The sequence below is a fragment of the Centrocercus urophasianus genome, unplaced genomic scaffold (genome assembly GCF_019232065.1).
Source record: "Centrocercus urophasianus isolate 14NV4802_14NV808 unplaced genomic scaffold, USGS_Curo_1.0 seq_10, whole genome shotgun sequence".
Classification (NCBI taxonomy): domain Eukaryota; kingdom Metazoa; phylum Chordata; class Aves; order Galliformes; family Phasianidae; genus Centrocercus; species Centrocercus urophasianus.
The window spans coordinates 77,708,219-77,725,299 of NW_024884142.1; the positions used below are offsets into that span (position 1 = coordinate 77,708,219).

Here is a 17,081-nt window from a genome sequence, read left to right on the forward strand (position 1 = left end):
GGAAGGGAAGGGAAGGGAAGGGAAGGGAAGGGAAGGGAAGGGAAGGGCAGCTCTAGTAGTACTTTTATCTATGCACTAGTTATATTACTTCAAATTACTATGGGGACTGGTCAAATTGTGTCTTATCATATGACAAACACCATGACAGAAGACAAAACTAGATTTTAAATGAGTTACAAAAGCTTTTATGTTCCTGACATTTACTGTCATCTTGATACTCCAATCTTCCTACCTCCAACGTTCCAGTATTTATTTAGTCCCTGTTCTCCAGTCTTTGGAAACACAGATGTCGCAGGGTCCTTTATATTTTTAGTGATTCAGTCAGCACAAGGTCCAAGCCTTCATAAAAAAAAATTGAAGAGTACTTCTAGCTTATGAAAAGATTCTTAAATGGATGTTTAATTTTCAGCTGAGTCAGAGTTTCAGAAAAGTGTTTAAGTATCAGCTGTTTGATGTAATCTAAGAGGACCTAAGGCACTTTTTCTTAACCTACTGTAGATTATATCTCTAATAAAAATCATATTTATATGGGGAAAGAATTGGCAAACAGCCTTTAAAGAAGTAACAGATGAGTTGATCTATATATTTTGTTTTTCGTAGCTCTGTAAAATTAATGTAATATTCAGGAATGCTTCACTTACTGATGGAAGCAGCTGGGAAGTGGGAAGGGTGGGATATTGGATGATGAGGTATGTTACTGTGGCAATTGCGGAAATAAAAAAGAAGAAAGACAACCAAAATGGATGCAGACAGTTTTAATCCTTTCACTCTGCAGAACAAAACTCAGAGACAAATAGGACAGAGGGAAAAAAAAAAAAAAAAAAAAGGAGGAGAAAGGAATGAAAGCAAACCTAAGTCTGATGAAAGACAGCACATCAGAGAATATTCTTCTTGATCACTGTGGGAGAAACTGTGAGCAATGTAGCCCACATCAATCAATGTCTCAAACTCTGAGGCCAATCTGAATTAAGTATTGCTGTCAATCAGAAAACTATTTTTTTAGTATTTGTTTTCAATAAGGGGAAGTTAACTCTCCCTGTTATGGAAAACTCATTCATGAGAACAAGCAGATCTAAGTGTATTTAAAGCTAGCTACATAAAAGAGCTGTCAATATATGTATTTTTTTGCTTTCACATGGATCTAGAAACCTGCCTTGCACAGCTCTAGGAGAATCAATGTTCTCATGCCTGAAGAAGATAGGTTAGACTCACTAAGGTCTTCTATAAGATACTCAAGCAATCAAGTTCATTGAAACAACTCCAGAAATTAGAAAGTGGTTTAGATCTGCTTTTGTTTTCTCCAGATACGTGACTGTGCTAACTAAAGCTACATTTATGCAGACAAGAATTGGTTTGGAAGAATAGCTTAACAAATTAAAACAGGTAACTATCTGTATCATTTCACAATACTCCAAACCAACTGATTTTTCTACTTCAACGTTAGTTAACTTTCTCAGACTAAAAGCATTTCAGTACTAACAAATCCTCACAGCACTCACTGATGGTTGACTTTTAAAATATACGACGAGACTCTATACAAAAATTAATCAATTCGTGTGGGAGAAAATCTACTTCTAACATTTCTTAAAATTGTACACCTTCCAAGAAAAATATTTGTTAAATTCTGGGCAGTGTATCTGTATACTGTTGCTGGAAAAGAAAATTGAACACAGGAAAAAAATACTGAAACATTTTATTTTCTGCTTCAGCAAAAAGAAAAAAAAAAGTCTATTGTTATTTAAAGTTCCTCACAACTTTCTCCCTGTTTAGTCCAGAAAGTAGCTGAGACAATAAAAATGGAAACAAAACAATTCTTGGAATTACTGCTGATTGAATGTTTCCCTCATTTTCCTATTGCTCTGTTTTCCATTCAGCACTCGACTTGTCCCTTCCATCAGCAGTACTGACTTCAGCTGTCATAAAGAGACAAAGCAGTTCTGATGCCACTGACAACACCATCTCATCCAGATACCCACATGCAGTGCAAGTCCAAACTGTAAAAATAAACACTGCTTTATCAATTGTAAAATGCTGATCACTGTAATGCTCAATTTATTGTTTTGTTTATCAAGAGGCCAAGAGATAGCAGACACTTTAAGACAGCTTCTCCAAAGAAATTCAAGACAGTTTATGATCTCAAACCCTTTCTGTCCAATTTAGTTTTCCATGCACCTCAGCTCACATGCAAACACTCCATAATTCATTTTAACTTAGCCTTATCAGGTTGCTGAATAAGAATGTGAAAGTCAGCTGGCTGTAAGATACAGGAAAATATTCGGTGCCTCCTTATTGCTGCTGTCACTGATTTAGCTGTTCCCATGGTAAACTTCAATACTGCCCCAGGAAGCTGTACCACTTATCAGTTCACAAGTTGGGAAGTGTGGTGTATGGAGATTTGATTTAACAGATCCCAGAACCGTCTGCTTGTAGAATGTGGCAGTTGAAAGCTGCAGTGGAAGGCTGGATTACTTTTCCATTTTTTTCCTCCTTTTTTAAACTTGGAAAATCTCAAGAGAGCTACGACATATGGCAGTACTTCTAAGCTGGTTTCTAAGAGATTTTGATTTCCCACTTACTTTCTCTAAGTGTGAATTAACCAAGAAGGTGGCAGAGTTCCTCAAAAAAACCCTAACAGCAGTTGTCTTTAGGAAAGGACTTCTAGAGAGAAGTTCCCACTATAAGTTCCCACTATCTTTTTTTAAAGATTTTGACAGCTCTACAGCTTGAGATTCTGATTTGATGTGACACATCACAGAACTCATGAATTTTTTTTTTTTTTACAATCATTTCAATTCAGAAAAAAATAAGTTTCTTCATTAACAATATGCAAATTATCCAGAAAAGATTATCACACAGCACAATGATATTATCATCAGAAATTGCATAAGTAAGAGCTAGTGTCTCCTTTGAAGTCTTCTTCTGGTGTAGAATACATACAAAAATCAAATATATTCTTACACATGGAAAAGAATTTTTGGAACTCTTCTTCACTAAAGCATTAACTTTTCCATTAGCATACAGTAGTCAAATAAAAACTACTGCATTTTGAGAAATAGAAATAAAGATGTAAAAAAATGTATTTTTGAAACAATTAAGACCTAATAAAGCCTTTTCAATAGTTTGCCTTTTTCCTTATTCCACAACCTAAAAATAATTGCCCAAATATTTTAATAACCATGAAAAAAATAGTAAGATTATTTCCAAGAAGTGCTAAAAAACAGTGTTCCTTAATCCAAGTCCTCCAAAAATCTCTTGAAGTAAAAGATACTTTTTACTATTCGTCCCGGAGTTGTTACAAAGTTCACAGTAATACAGACCTTTCTTTTCAGTCTATCAGGCACACTCCTGAGAATCTAGTATCATTAAGTGATAAGCTAGTGATTTGCGCATAGTGATTTTGTGCTTCTCCATTTTTAGGACCCCACAAAAAACTTACATTCAAAAATACAGGTTTTGTAAGACGCAATGCAACCATTTGAATTCCTTTCCTTGAAAGTATCTTAAATCCTGTATCCCAGACTGGAGGTATTCAGAATAGCTGCCCATGTTCCCAAACTGGAGCCAACATGCCCATATTGCAGAATCAGTGTGCTTATTCTCCTACACACATGGATATCACCTTAGCACACAAAATATCTCTAATTTCTTGATGGAAAAAATCTGAAATGGGCTATAGAAAACTAGAGGAAGCTGAGTGACTTTCAGCCAGCCCACACAGAACATTAGGGGGAATAAAGCATTCCTCTGAGCAAGCATTAGCACTATTATTAGCAGCATCTAAACTTATTTAAAATAATTATTGCAGTATCTATTTCAGCAGGAAACACCAAGTGCACTTGTCCCTTAGAAAGCAAGAAACAAAATCATTTGAATATGATTCTCCATCTGCATTGTAATGATCTTTGCAAGCGACGTGGAAAATAGAATATAAAGTGTTCCTGGAAACTAAAGGTAAAAATAAAACTTTATTTAATAGAAGACATTTCAAATATTAAGATCATTATGCTAGAAGTGTGCGTTTAAAAAAGGTGGATTAGAGATGGTCTAGAAAAGCATGGAAGGCTGCAGCATAAGTTAAAAGCAGAGATATCAGCGCCTGACATTTGTCCTGAGGAGCACGTGAAGGCAAGAAAGGCATGCTGTTCACCACCAGAAGGAAAACAGCTGTAGCTCTATCACGGCATCAGAAATACTTTCTGAATCACTCCTTCTGAAACCTTCACAACTAACATGTGCGTGTAAAACTTTCTTAATGACTGGAGCAATCATGAGACGAAAGGCTACAGACCAGAATAAAATTGTTGCTCTATTCTGAACAGGTTTCCCACTTCTTTCCATTCCCACAGATGAGTATCGTCATGCTGCCACTTCATAGCATCACCCATTTAGACATGCACACAACGTGAGGTTGAACATCTACTAATGCCCACTGAAATACTGTGGAAAAATTACCCTTTCTCAGTGATATGATATCATATCACTGGTCCTAAGTTATGAATTATTTCAGCCAATTCCTTTTTTTTTTTTTTTTTTTTTTTTTTTTTTTAATGCTACAATGTTATTGCTTTCCTCTAAGACAAAGTTCTGAAAAATGGCATCTCTTTCACGATCAATTTTTTTTACTTCTAATAGAGTAAGCATTGATTCTCCATTTTCTTCCACCACCTCGATTTTGGGGGTTCAATAGCTAGAGCTATAGTATAGCTGTATACCATGTGACATCTCACAAGGATTTTTTATGCAGTAGTCACAGTGACTGTGATTGCTCAAACTTTTGGAGTATTGTTCAGTAATGAAATGAATCATTGGCAGATAAAATGACAAAAAAAGACACATTAAAAAAATTCTACTACAGCAATATTATTTTTAATTGAATAATAATATGCAAGTAAAGTTGATAATATCAAAGCAAACAACTACTAATGAAGAATAAATCAGAATTTTGTTTTAATAAATCCATATCTAAAAGCCAATTGACTTAGTGAGAAGTTATCCCATGCCTACACCCCAAATACATGAAAAACATGCAAAATCTTTCTCTCAGATCTGACCTGATGTCACAACTAGCCTAGCTGAGTGAGTTCATGGGCACAGCAGCCAGAGTATGTGACACCCAGCAGCACCTCCCTGAAGCAGCATTTCAGAGCACAGCTAAGAGACATTTTGTGATTTGCCCAACATCATTCAGAAGGCCCGTAGCAAGGGTCCCTTGCACACTGTCTCTGCACTTTTCCCCTTGGACCTTCTTCCCATCAATTCTAAGCACTATGAGACAGGCAGGTGCTTATATCCAACAGAGAATCACTTCCTTAATCCTATATCTTCAATATCCTGCAGCTATTCTATGAGCTTGGAAGCAAGTTGATACAAAGACTATAAAATAAACCTCTCCTCAATATTTAGAAGTTATGCCAACAGTTTTTTTTTCCCTATTTGCAGATTGTCATCAACCAGAAGCATGATTACACTCTCACACACGATGTTTGTGTGTGACAAAGGGTGATTCCAGTTGCAAGTCTCCAGTCCAGGTCCTGCTCCAAGCAGGTTTGCAAATTGCAGATCCTTTAGAAAAAACATAAATGAAAAAACAGAAGCTAAAGCAACACCAATAAAAGCAGTATGTGCTACTGCTTGTTAAAGTGCCTAACTGAAGAAAATGAGTTAATGCAGGAGGTTCAAGGAAATTTACTACTGTTTAAAGCTAGGATATATGCCTAAAACCTGTGGACATCACAGGAGGATGACTACTATGATCTTCTCAATACCTGCTTTCTCTTCAATTCAGCATGAGTACATTATTCTGAAGTCTAAATTAAATGCATGGAGGAGTCATTAAAGTGAATAAAACCTATTTATACAAGTTACATCTTCCACTAATACTACGTTGGCTATGACTGCCCCCAGTGCTCCTCTCCTTAAGAAAATAGTTTGTGCTATTTATATAGAAGCTGCCAAGATTTTTATATATCATTCACAATGAAGTGGGTAGGTAGGCAGATAGATCAATCAACTTTTTAAAAATAGTATGAGTGATTTATTGTGAAAGGAAATGTTTTTCATAAAACAGAAGTTCAGGATTTTCTGTTTCATTTTTTGTTTTCACATCCTTCTAAGTGATCATGATTCATTCACCAGTCTTCAAGGAAGATCAGTGCACTTGTATGCTTTAAGTGCCTGCACATTCTAACGATCATTTGCTGCAGTAAGATTGGAACTCTGATGAAGTGTTGGCATTTCTGCACGCGCAGCTGTGCAGTGAGCTCTGAAGAACCCCACAACTTAAGATGGAATGAAGTTCAGCAGAAACCACACAGCAAATCAGCACATGATATAGAAGTTTTCAAGACTGGACTGAACTTATGTTCCTATATGGAGTCTTCAGCACAGGGAATTGGATACGTCATGCACTGAAGTAAAGATTTAGAAAAAAACAGACAAAACATTAATTATCCTGTTGTGTGGCACATTTTTATGGGCACACACAGTATGTACACAGTCAAATCCGATAAAAGTATAGATATACTCTGCCGTGACCTCCTGTCCTTGTGGAATTTATCAAAACATCTGATGTGTGAAATCTGGAGGACTGCAGAGGAAAGCAAATTTAACAGCATACAAGTTCTATATTACAAACTTTACTAACGTAAATTCCATTCTGAAAGCGAGGTATGCCTTCAATTATTAGTTAGGTATTTTGTCAAATACTGGCAGAACTTTTTGGCCTCTTGTATGGAGCCATCACCAAAGACCCTAAGAGGCAGCAACATGTACAAATACTTTGCCTTTCCTGTTGCAGAAAATCTGTTCCCCTTAGTGCTTGTGGTTTCAAGACAGACGACTTCAGTTCAGTGACTTTCCACTGACTAGTACTTAAATTCCAATTGTAGCAATATTACCAAGAATGCAAATTAACATTTAGAAATTTTAAGTAAGGGACTTCTAAGAAAGGAGAATTCCTAGGAATCTTAGTCTCTCCAAGCACTAAAGCAGAATATTAATATTTAAAATAATGGAAGATGAAAAAGAAAGTAAATTATTAAAGAAGGCTACAAGAGCAACAAAAATCATGGGCATTTGAAACCAAGAAGATTCAAAATCAAGGCAAACAAGCTTTTGAACACAAACTGCATCCTTCACCTGTTTACCATGCTTCAAGATCTTCAAACCTTTCAGTTAAAAGCATAAACACCACGTACACCCTATCAGATACAAAACCTCCTACGAGACTATAAGCAATATACAATATACAGTTGGGAATTTTAGGACTTTTTCTTGTGAGAGTAAGCAGCCACCATGGTGTATTGTATCACATCCATGAATCGCAAAATATTATTCTTTAAGTCAGTTTACTTGTTTATGTAACTCAAAAATTTTATCCTCAGACTAGCACATAAACTCAGTTCTACTTGGTATAGAGAAATCTAACAAGATTATATCAGAAATACCATTCAAGCTAACATTTAGTTGTCTAAATGTCACTTAATACAGTTTTTTCTTAAAATAAGATTTCAATTATTTATTTTCCCATCTAGTCAGAAAACAGATGACAAACTGCCTCCAAAGAATATTAAAACTTACATGGAGAGACCACATGGGAAAAAATGAAACAGAATAATTATATGCAAAAAATGCCTTCCAGACACTTAAATTAGTTGAAGAAGCTTAATTTGATAAACATGGTTACATTTCAGATATTGTGCTAGACACATTACAATATAAGCTGTTATTAGTTGCAGCACTGTGCTGTAATTTCCTCTGGTTATTTTCCTTTGCTGAGTGAACTGAATATGGAGTTTGCTTCTAAAATTGGAAACCCAGAAAGAAAAATTCAATTACACTACTGAAAAACCTCACACCCACAATCATCAGTGAGCATACTTTTTGTTTCAGGTGACTGCAGTACCTTTCCTGTTTAGAAGGACCCATTTAAAGACACTTTGAAGACTTGCTTCTAAACAGCTCTATGACCTAGTTTAAAGAAAATGTAAAAGGATTATATTTTTGGCTCTTCAAATCAAGGTTCTTTGGCATCTACAAACTTTGCTGAATCGTTTTGGCTGTGGTGCCTTTCCTTATCTGCCCAAGCAATACTCAGCAGTATGGAATTTTCTTCCAGTGCACACAAGAAGTGCTAGCACTTTGCAAAAACCATTATTTTTTTAGTGAAACATCTTTCATTGTATTTTACAACATGATGCTGAAGCCTTTTCAGTGCAGCCCTACAAAGTCAATCAGCACAAAAGAAATGGACATAAATGCATCCAAGAAGACCTCCAGAGAGATTTGTGGGTCTATCACAGGCTGACCCAAAAACCACCACAAGACAGTGCTGTTGATTAATACATGACTATGGGACTTAGGGCTTCCAGGAATAAATTCTGAGAATCAAACACTAAGCCTGCTTCTCTATAGAGACTGACTTACTCAAGGTTTCAAAATCTGCAAAATCAATTAAAAGAACTAAGTCTCCTTACTGGACATATACCAAACTAAATTAACAGCATAAGGCAGAAGACTGTGTCTCAGATTTAACCTCAGTAGAGTTAATAAAAAGGAGCTAAGATATTTAATTATACCTTTCAAATCTGCCTGCACACATACACACCACACACATTCGAACTTCATTTCATCCCCTCCACTAAAAATATCTTTTATTACAGAGGAGTAAAAGCAAAAAGCTTATTCAGAACAAAAATTATAATTTCAGACAATGCATGGTGGGAAACGACATGTACCTTGCCATATTAATGAGTATTTCAGTAGCAGCACAGCTTACGTAATAATCATGGGGTTTATGGCAGCTGGTTATTTTGACAAGAAATCTGAAGGAGCTGTATGAAAATAGCACAGAAAGAAGGAAAGAAAAGCAATAGGTCTGACATGCTGGATACACTTTTACAAAGCCTGCAAAGTTTGTCCTTTGTTACTTTTCTTGGTAATGATATCTGAGGTCCAATTTTGAATTCTCTGAATAGATTTAAAAAAAAAAAAAATTGGCAGCAAAAAGACTTAAGGAATCCATCTGCAAACATTTTTCTGCAAGGTCCTCTCCCACTGAAGTTGGAAATCATTACATAGGGAGAGGGCATTTATTCATTTTTTAAACAAAGGCAAACTTTTTCAATACATTATAAAGAAAAAAACTAAACTATAGAATGTTTAATCTCTACTGTTCAATGGTGATTTTGGAAAGTAACATTTGATTTCAGAATGTAGGTACCGACCCTGTTCTAAAGCACCAAAGAGCTTGATTGCATCTTTTCAGCACAGAAAGGGAAGAAACTAAAAATAGGTAACTTTACAGCAAATTCTGTCAGTGGAAGACAGACAATTTTGCTAATTGAAATCTTTTCTTCCAAACACGTATTTTGCAGTTTAATTTGTATAAAGAGAACAACATAAGTTAATAAAGTCTGACCATGTAAAATCAAGCAATTGTGACAATGTCTAGCTAGCTTTGACAAGAGTACAGCAGCGCATGTGTCTTAAAATGGTCGCAGGCTCTGAACAAGATAACCACATGGGGGCAGAAGAACCAACGTCTTGCTCAGGATCTCTACTGCTCTCCGGAAAACACGCATACTGCAGGGTAAGCGATTTGCGGCTAAAGATGTTGATGAAAAATGTGTTGGTTTCAATTGCAACTCCAGCCTTAGGACTAATGAAGGTAAATGTTTCCCCCTTGCCTTCTAGCTACCGCAAATGGAATGGTGACTTTGTAGATTTGCACTATTTTTTTTTTTTTTTTTTTTTTACAATCGGTACACTTTACAGTAAAATCAGATTGCTTTATATCTAGCTGTAAATAAATTTTTAGAAAAATATTTTTAAGGTCCCACATCTAGTTTAAAAATCTGAAAGAACTCCCATTTGAAAACACGGTACAAGCATGAGCATTTACTGAAAATTTTCTATCCTCGTCCATGAGCTGTGGGAGGTCTTTTACAACTTTCAAAACAGATACTAGCTAGATTTATAATCAAGAGCTCCTGATAACAGCCAGATTTACTGTTTTCTCCTCTATCCCATGCTAGAAGCAAGATTCTTCCGACCCAAGTGCAGAGCTGGGGCCTTCCCCAGCCCAAGGAACCATGGCTGAGCTGCCAAGGCCAGACCTCAGCCACTGCACAGGAGCAGCCCCGCTCGGCTGCCCAAGCATCAGTCGTAAAGCCAACAACACAGTGCTTGCACCTGCACAATGACAGGAACCATCTCCTCCACATCCCTTGTTCACAACCTGGAAAACAAACTGCAAACTCAAAAGCCTGTGTCCTGAATCAGTCTGAGAGCTTCCTCAGCTGAGGTTGGATGAAATCAGGCAGAAAGCACACTGGAGCAAATATCCAGAGAATAACTGCTGCAAAGTGCACTGTGGTATCAGTATTACTATTATTTTTTATGAACTAAAAAAAAAATTATTCTGTTTTGCAACTGAAAGCAAGGAACCACCTAAGAGATCTCATCAGCTTTTTACACAGCGCATTAAATATCACTGCTACTATTTATAACTTCAAATAATTATCCATATTGCTTGTATCTCTCAAAGTGAATCTTCTCAGCATTTCCTATCAAAACTGAAAATGCCCTCAGCTGTTTTGCAGCAAAATAAAAGAACAAATAACACCAGATGTAGATCCCATGATGGCTGACATTGATGAATTCTGTCTTATTCATAGATATTAGATGAATTTGTAGCAAGATGATAATCTTACACGTAGGAAAACAGGACAGTGTAAGAGGGTACTTTTATAGTAACTGAGAAGGACATTGCAGTGGCATTTTTATCTGTGATGATACCTTTTCTGAAGAATATCTGATGAGAAACCACGTTTGTACACTTTGTTTTGGAGTGCTCTCAGAGAGCACAAAGTGGGCTCCTTTTCAATAAACCCAAGCCAGCAGACAGGCTCCCATAACTTTGAATGAGCTTCCCCTGCTACCAAGGCCCCCAATCCCAGCTGCATCTGCAATCTACCCCAAAGCCTCCAGCACAGGCACAGTGTGAGTGCTGTGCCCTCCACCCCATCCTATTGTGCTAGACTGTGCGCTCATGCAGACACAGCAGGTTTAGGAAACCCTTTTGGAAATCAGAAGAACCAGCAGCATTGATGCTACCTCAAATTACTTTTACACTTCCTCTCTTTTGTATATTTCAACACAAGTGTCACGACACAGCTCATAATAATGTAGAACATAAAAGTGTATTAAAACAGAAGAACCTCATGCTACTAAATAAGTTTTATAAAACAAAAAATAAAAAAATTAACCTATTCAACTCCTTGAAAATCCACACTAGGCCACTGATTTCAGCAAGGTTAGCGAAAAAATAAGTGTAAAAACAAAGGAAAATCCCTGTAAATTATTTTGGCAATTTAATTATCTTATCCCAAATTATAACTACTACTTAATGCTCAGGAAAAAAAAAGAAAAAAAAAAAAACACAAAAAACAAAAACCAAAAACAACACACTACAATGGGACTTTGCACTAAATACTTTCAAAGAGGATATTTGCATGACCAGTGTTCAATTAACAGAATGTTCATATTAGCACTTGAGCTACATCCCAGTACATGCCATTAAACAGAATGTTAATCTGTCTTCTTCCTGTGATTTTCTTTCAAAAGGATTAAAATATGATAAAAGAAATATGCCATAAATTAAACTTGAATAGAATAAAGTAAAAAGAGTACAAAACACTCATACTAACAGGTTTTCAGCACTGCTCAGCAGAGCCATGGTAGAAGATATAATAACTGAATTCCCATTGCACATATTTATTTTCTATGTGATTGCTGTTGCTTGTTAGAAGGACAGAAGTTTGCATTTGCATAAGTTCATTTAAAGAATTATTTTTCTTGGATGTACAAGAAAAGTTTCAACTAGAAACCCTTACAGCAAGTTCTATTCCTTATACTAGATTATACAGAGAATCCTAACTCTACAGCTTCTCTTCAGCTTGCTTCTCTGATAAGGTGCTTCTTCATGCACTGCTAGTTGCTATGTTGCACCCAAGAATGAGGGGTACAGCACCACCACCGCGCACAAGCATTTGTAGAATAATTCCAGCTGGAAAAAAAAAACCTTCATTCTGTCTGGAAAAGATGACCTTACAAGGTCATCTGGCTGGGAGCCCATCCAGAGTGGAACCAATCTCCAGCATCAGTCGGAACTCAGAGCACTCCTCTGTGAAGGCTCTGTTTCTCTTTTGCAGCCTGATGACATAAATTTGAATAATTCACAAGGTCTCAGGTTTCTCTAGCCACAGGACTAGAATAACAACAGTACATCATCTGTAAGTTGTGAAATATTGCACAAATGCTTATACATCCCTTGGAAAGGGGCAGCTGGCAGAAGTCGCGCATCGCCAGCGCTTGTTCTCATGGGGGACTTCAACTTCCCTGATATATGCTGGAAATACAATACAGCACAGAAGCAGCAATCTGGGAGGTTTCTAGAGTGTATGGAAGAGAACTTCTTGATGCAGCTGGTGAGAGAGCCTACCAGGGGAAGTGTCTGTCCAGACCTACTGTTCACAAACAGAGAAGGACTGGTGGGAGACGTGAAGGTCAGGAACTGTCACGGACAGAGTGGCCACAAAATGGTAGAGTCTGCAATTCTTGGTGAGGTCAGGAGTGGGGGGCAGCTAAACCTTGGACTTCTGGAGGACAGACTTTGAAATGTTCAGTACAGTGGAAGGGAGAGTCCCTTGGGATTCAGTCCTGAAGGTTAAAGGGGCCCAGGAAGGTTGGTTACCCTTCAAGGAGGAAGTATGAGAGGTACAGGAGCAGGCTGTTCCCCTGTGCCACAAGATGAGCCTGTGGGGAGGAAGGCTAATGTGGATGAACAGGGAGTTTCTCCAGAGGCTCCAGGTGAAACAGAAAATCTGTCTCCCATGTAAGGGATGGGCAGTTCAGGGAGAGTACAAAGAATTTGTTAGGATGTGCAGAGAGAAAATTAGAAAGGCAAAAAGCCCAGCCTGAACTCAACTTGGCCATTGGGGTAGAAGAGAACAAAAAACTTGTTTGCAAATATATTAACAGTAAGAGGAGAGCCTTCAAAAAGGAACCACGAGGCAGTATACCCACAAAACTCTCCAAAAGATGCCACTAATATGGTCTTCCTATGCCCAGCATCAAGGAGACTAACAGAGGTGCACTATTTAGATTTATTATTTTTTTTATTATTTAGAGATGCAATTCCAGGTACAATTCTGAACAGTGAAACATACCTGGATTTGTGCAGCCTCTTTCCTGCTGGCTGCTCACTGCACCAAAATCTGCTGACCTGATGCCCCAACATTCTTGTCCCCTTCACCAGAGCCCTGGAAAAGTAAGACTCCTACCGAAGAATAAAAGATGGAGATTTCAGAGCTAATAATTGGAGTGGTCCTTTCTCATAAGCAGCGGTGCCAGCTTTGCTTTTCTTATCCTTCAGAGAGCAGGAATGCTGCTTTTTCAAATCAGTTCCACATATTTTCACTTTTGTTCACCTTTCCTACATCAGAAAAAGGCTGGCTTGTTACCCTTGGAATGGCAACATTTATTTTTGCCCATGTTTCTGCAATGAGCTAAATCTCATGAAGTGAGATCTGCCAGCACTCTTTTCCAAAGTTGTGAAAAGGTGATGTTGCCCTCTAGGTATCCAGTAAGAGCTGAAGCATTGCAACTGAAATCCTACATAAAAGCAGGACTCTAGCAGTATTTTCCCAGAAGATTTATACCAGCAAGATCTGGCTGGACTTGCATCAGAGTATGGGTTTTAAACATACTTACTTAAATGAGAGGGGAGCCCTCTCTCACAAGGAACTTCACAGAAAGTCAGCTCTGTGAAGTAGCCCTTTCCTGGCTCCAGAGCCCAGTACTATGCTGCTATTTAGCAGCAGTGTGGGAGAGCTGCCCCAATCTCTGCCCCAATCTGCCTGTGATTATGCTTCTAGAAATATTATTCCAGCAGTTCTGAAAGCTGCAACTGCGGCAATTTCTGAAATTCAGTGACAAACCTAAGAGACAATTAATCCTACAAAGTTCAGGAAATTCATTCTAACAGGTAAAAAAGTTGACTGCTATAGAACATAATTTTGGGCCAACTTATTTCGTGCCAACATTCTGAATCTTAGAGATAAATCCAAACCTTAGCTTAAAATGGGAAAAAATTATGAAAAGCAGCAGTTCCCAGGAACCCTTTTATTCTTTTTATTTTTTGGATTTAAACAACTCAGGACAAAATGAGAGCTGGAGTTGCCCTGCAGAGCAAACAATAAATGCCTGCTGAAAGAGAGAACTAAAAATTCTGCAGGCTGAAGAATGATTTATACCCATGCAGTAGACTGCACTGTTGATTGCCATCCAGGAGCTTAAGCTTCCTTACACAAGTGTTAGAAACTTGTGCGTCTCACAGACTACCGTGGTCTGTGCAAGCGAATGAGCACAACTTGTTCACTTGGGCCAGCTCCTTCTGTTTCCCATCTTCCGTCCCCTTTCAAATTTCCCACTCCCCCTGCCACACTGCATTCCACAGATCTATCTCAAGGCAGCAGCCAAAAAGAGATGAGAGAGTGCCAGTACTCAGATTTTAGATAAAACCACATATTCACCAGCATGCTCTGCCTGAGGGCCTTCTGCCTCTCTGCATTTGGGGCCAGATTTCCCCCCTTCTGAGGAACTGATCAGCCACTTTTCTTTATGTCTCTTCATTCGCAACCAACTTTGCTCCCCCCCCACTGTTAATAGTGCAAAGAACAGTGTCCCAAATGTAGCCCAGATTCTGAGGACCTAAATGCTATTTAAATCCCCAGGCTATGAGGCCTCAATTGCTGGGATAACCTCTGAAAGCAGGAAGGCAGCTGGTAGGGAGCATGAGGCCAAATGACTTGGATGACACGAGGTTGCTTGACTTAAATGTTATCCCTTTCCTTCTTCAAAACAATGGGGCATTTCCAATATAGTCCAGACAATATTTATGATGCAAAACTGAACCACTCTGTCTACTATACTCTATAAGTGCTATTAGAATGTAAATTGTAAATAGGGGAAAATAATAATGGAAAAGTTTATTACAATATCCTGCAGAAATCTCTCCAAACATCTAATCTAACATTATCATTATTTACTTGCCACATTAGCTATCACAGGCTGCTGCTGAAGGACAATAATTTTCTGTTTTAAAGCAGAGAGACATTTCATTTGGCAATTGTTACCCTTTTTTTGGCATATTATTGACCAATAACAGGACATTGATACTGAGTACATAGGACCCCAGAAAGAGCAGAAGAGCTTTTTCATCCCGTTTGCTCACAAGCACAGTTGCAGAATCAGGAAACAAAAAATATTATCTCTGAGATGCAGGTTTGGGATTTTTTGCTTGTTTTTTAAAGTGACACATTCTGATGATTCATTAAAGCCTTATTTTTAAAGATGAGAGACCATCTAGATAGGAAGAGTAAACTGCAGACTTCTTGTTACAATCTGTTGCCAAAGGTAGCTTATGTTTTAAAAATTCCTGGAAAATTGAAGGACCACCTTAATTCCACAGCAGCAACTGTGCCAGAACTTCCTAAAAATTCCCAAGTTCAGTTTTTGGATCAAAGCAGACAAGATAGGTTCTGCTACAATATTCTTTTGAAACACGATAGAAAGGTGACATTAATTACTAAATTATAAGGAAAATATTACACACCAAAAATCTATACTCTGAATTAAATCCTTCAAGAAGCATCACATCAATTTTTTTTTTCCTTTCATCTATGTTCACCTATCAGTGTTTGAATATGGCAGTTCCATTTCCAGTCTTGACTTCACATGTTCCTTTTTTGCTTGATATTTTTGCGGTTCTAACTAAATCAAGATTACAAATGTTCTGATGGAACATCAGTTTACATCATCCCACTCATACAAAAGCATCTCTTGCACCAGAGTTCCCAGAATAGGTCAGAGAAAATATTGCCCAAGAGCCTTTAACAGAGATACGCTTTTTTTTGTTTGTTTGTTTTGCTACATCTTTGGTAAGGAATTGACTATTATTTTTAAAGGTATTCTGTGAGTCTTAAGGGAATCTTCTGAATAATCAAAATAATAATGATCACCACCACACCTGTCTTTGTGGCCAAAAGGAGCCCATAAGGGACAAAACCACAGAGACGCTAACCAGGATGGGTAACTCCAACTATTATTGTGCTTCAGTGCTCTCCCAGAGCTTTTATTTATGTATTTTACATCTAGACTGAGAATAGAGATTCTCAAAGAGCCACACATTTTGCAGAATGAATTTGCGTGGGTTTCAGCAACAGCACCTGTAATTGCTCCTTGTTCTGTCTGCATACTGGATATGGATAACAAATCTTATTTGTAAACACTCATAAAACACTTTTAAATAGCTTTCAAGTCACTAATCAATACGCTACATACAGCTTATAGGCCTGCTCTGCTCATGACAAAGAACAGAGGTCAATCTCATTCAGCAAACACACACACAGAGCAGCCTGCATTTTAAATTTTAATTATTCATCCACAGACTGCTGATCTAATGAAACGGTCCAGAAAAGTATCATGTAGGCTGTCTGCACATGCTCCCACTCATTATTTTTTTTATTTTTTATTTTCCTTTTCTAGTAAAAGACATTAATTCCAACTCTTTTCAAAAAAGAATCATCTTCTCAATGACATCATACTGAATCTTTTACATCTTGTGTCTCTGCAAGACCAATTAACGTGCAAAGCACTTTATGACCATTTCTGGACCATCTCAGGTCTTACAAGTTCTTTAAAAGCTCATTCAGAAATCTTTCAGAGCTAACCTGTCACTGGATTTCAATGTGCTGCAAACTAAACTCACAATAGTAAGCACAGTGATGGCAGATCAGGCTAATACCGAGAGAGACTTTGAAACCACTTTCTCCTGAAAGCACAAGGTGGAGAGGACCAGTGAGATGGAGTCTCACAAAGCTACCACTGGTTGCAGCCAAACCCTTGTGACCCTTCCTACATGTATCCCTGGGATCCATTTATCGCTCCTTGAAAGTGCCCAAATATGTAAATCCAAGATCAAAGCAAGATTAATTTAAAACAAGTTAATGTGAAATTTT

The 17,081-nt window shown here is 37.6% G+C and overlaps 1 protein-coding gene across 2 annotated transcripts in view; it reads right to left on the bottom strand.

Annotated features, from left to right (window-relative positions):
* Window positions 1–17,081, bottom strand: part of PRKCE (protein kinase C epsilon) — a 271,209-nt gene that overhangs the window by 112,537 nt on the left and 141,591 nt on the right. The window lies entirely within an intron of this gene.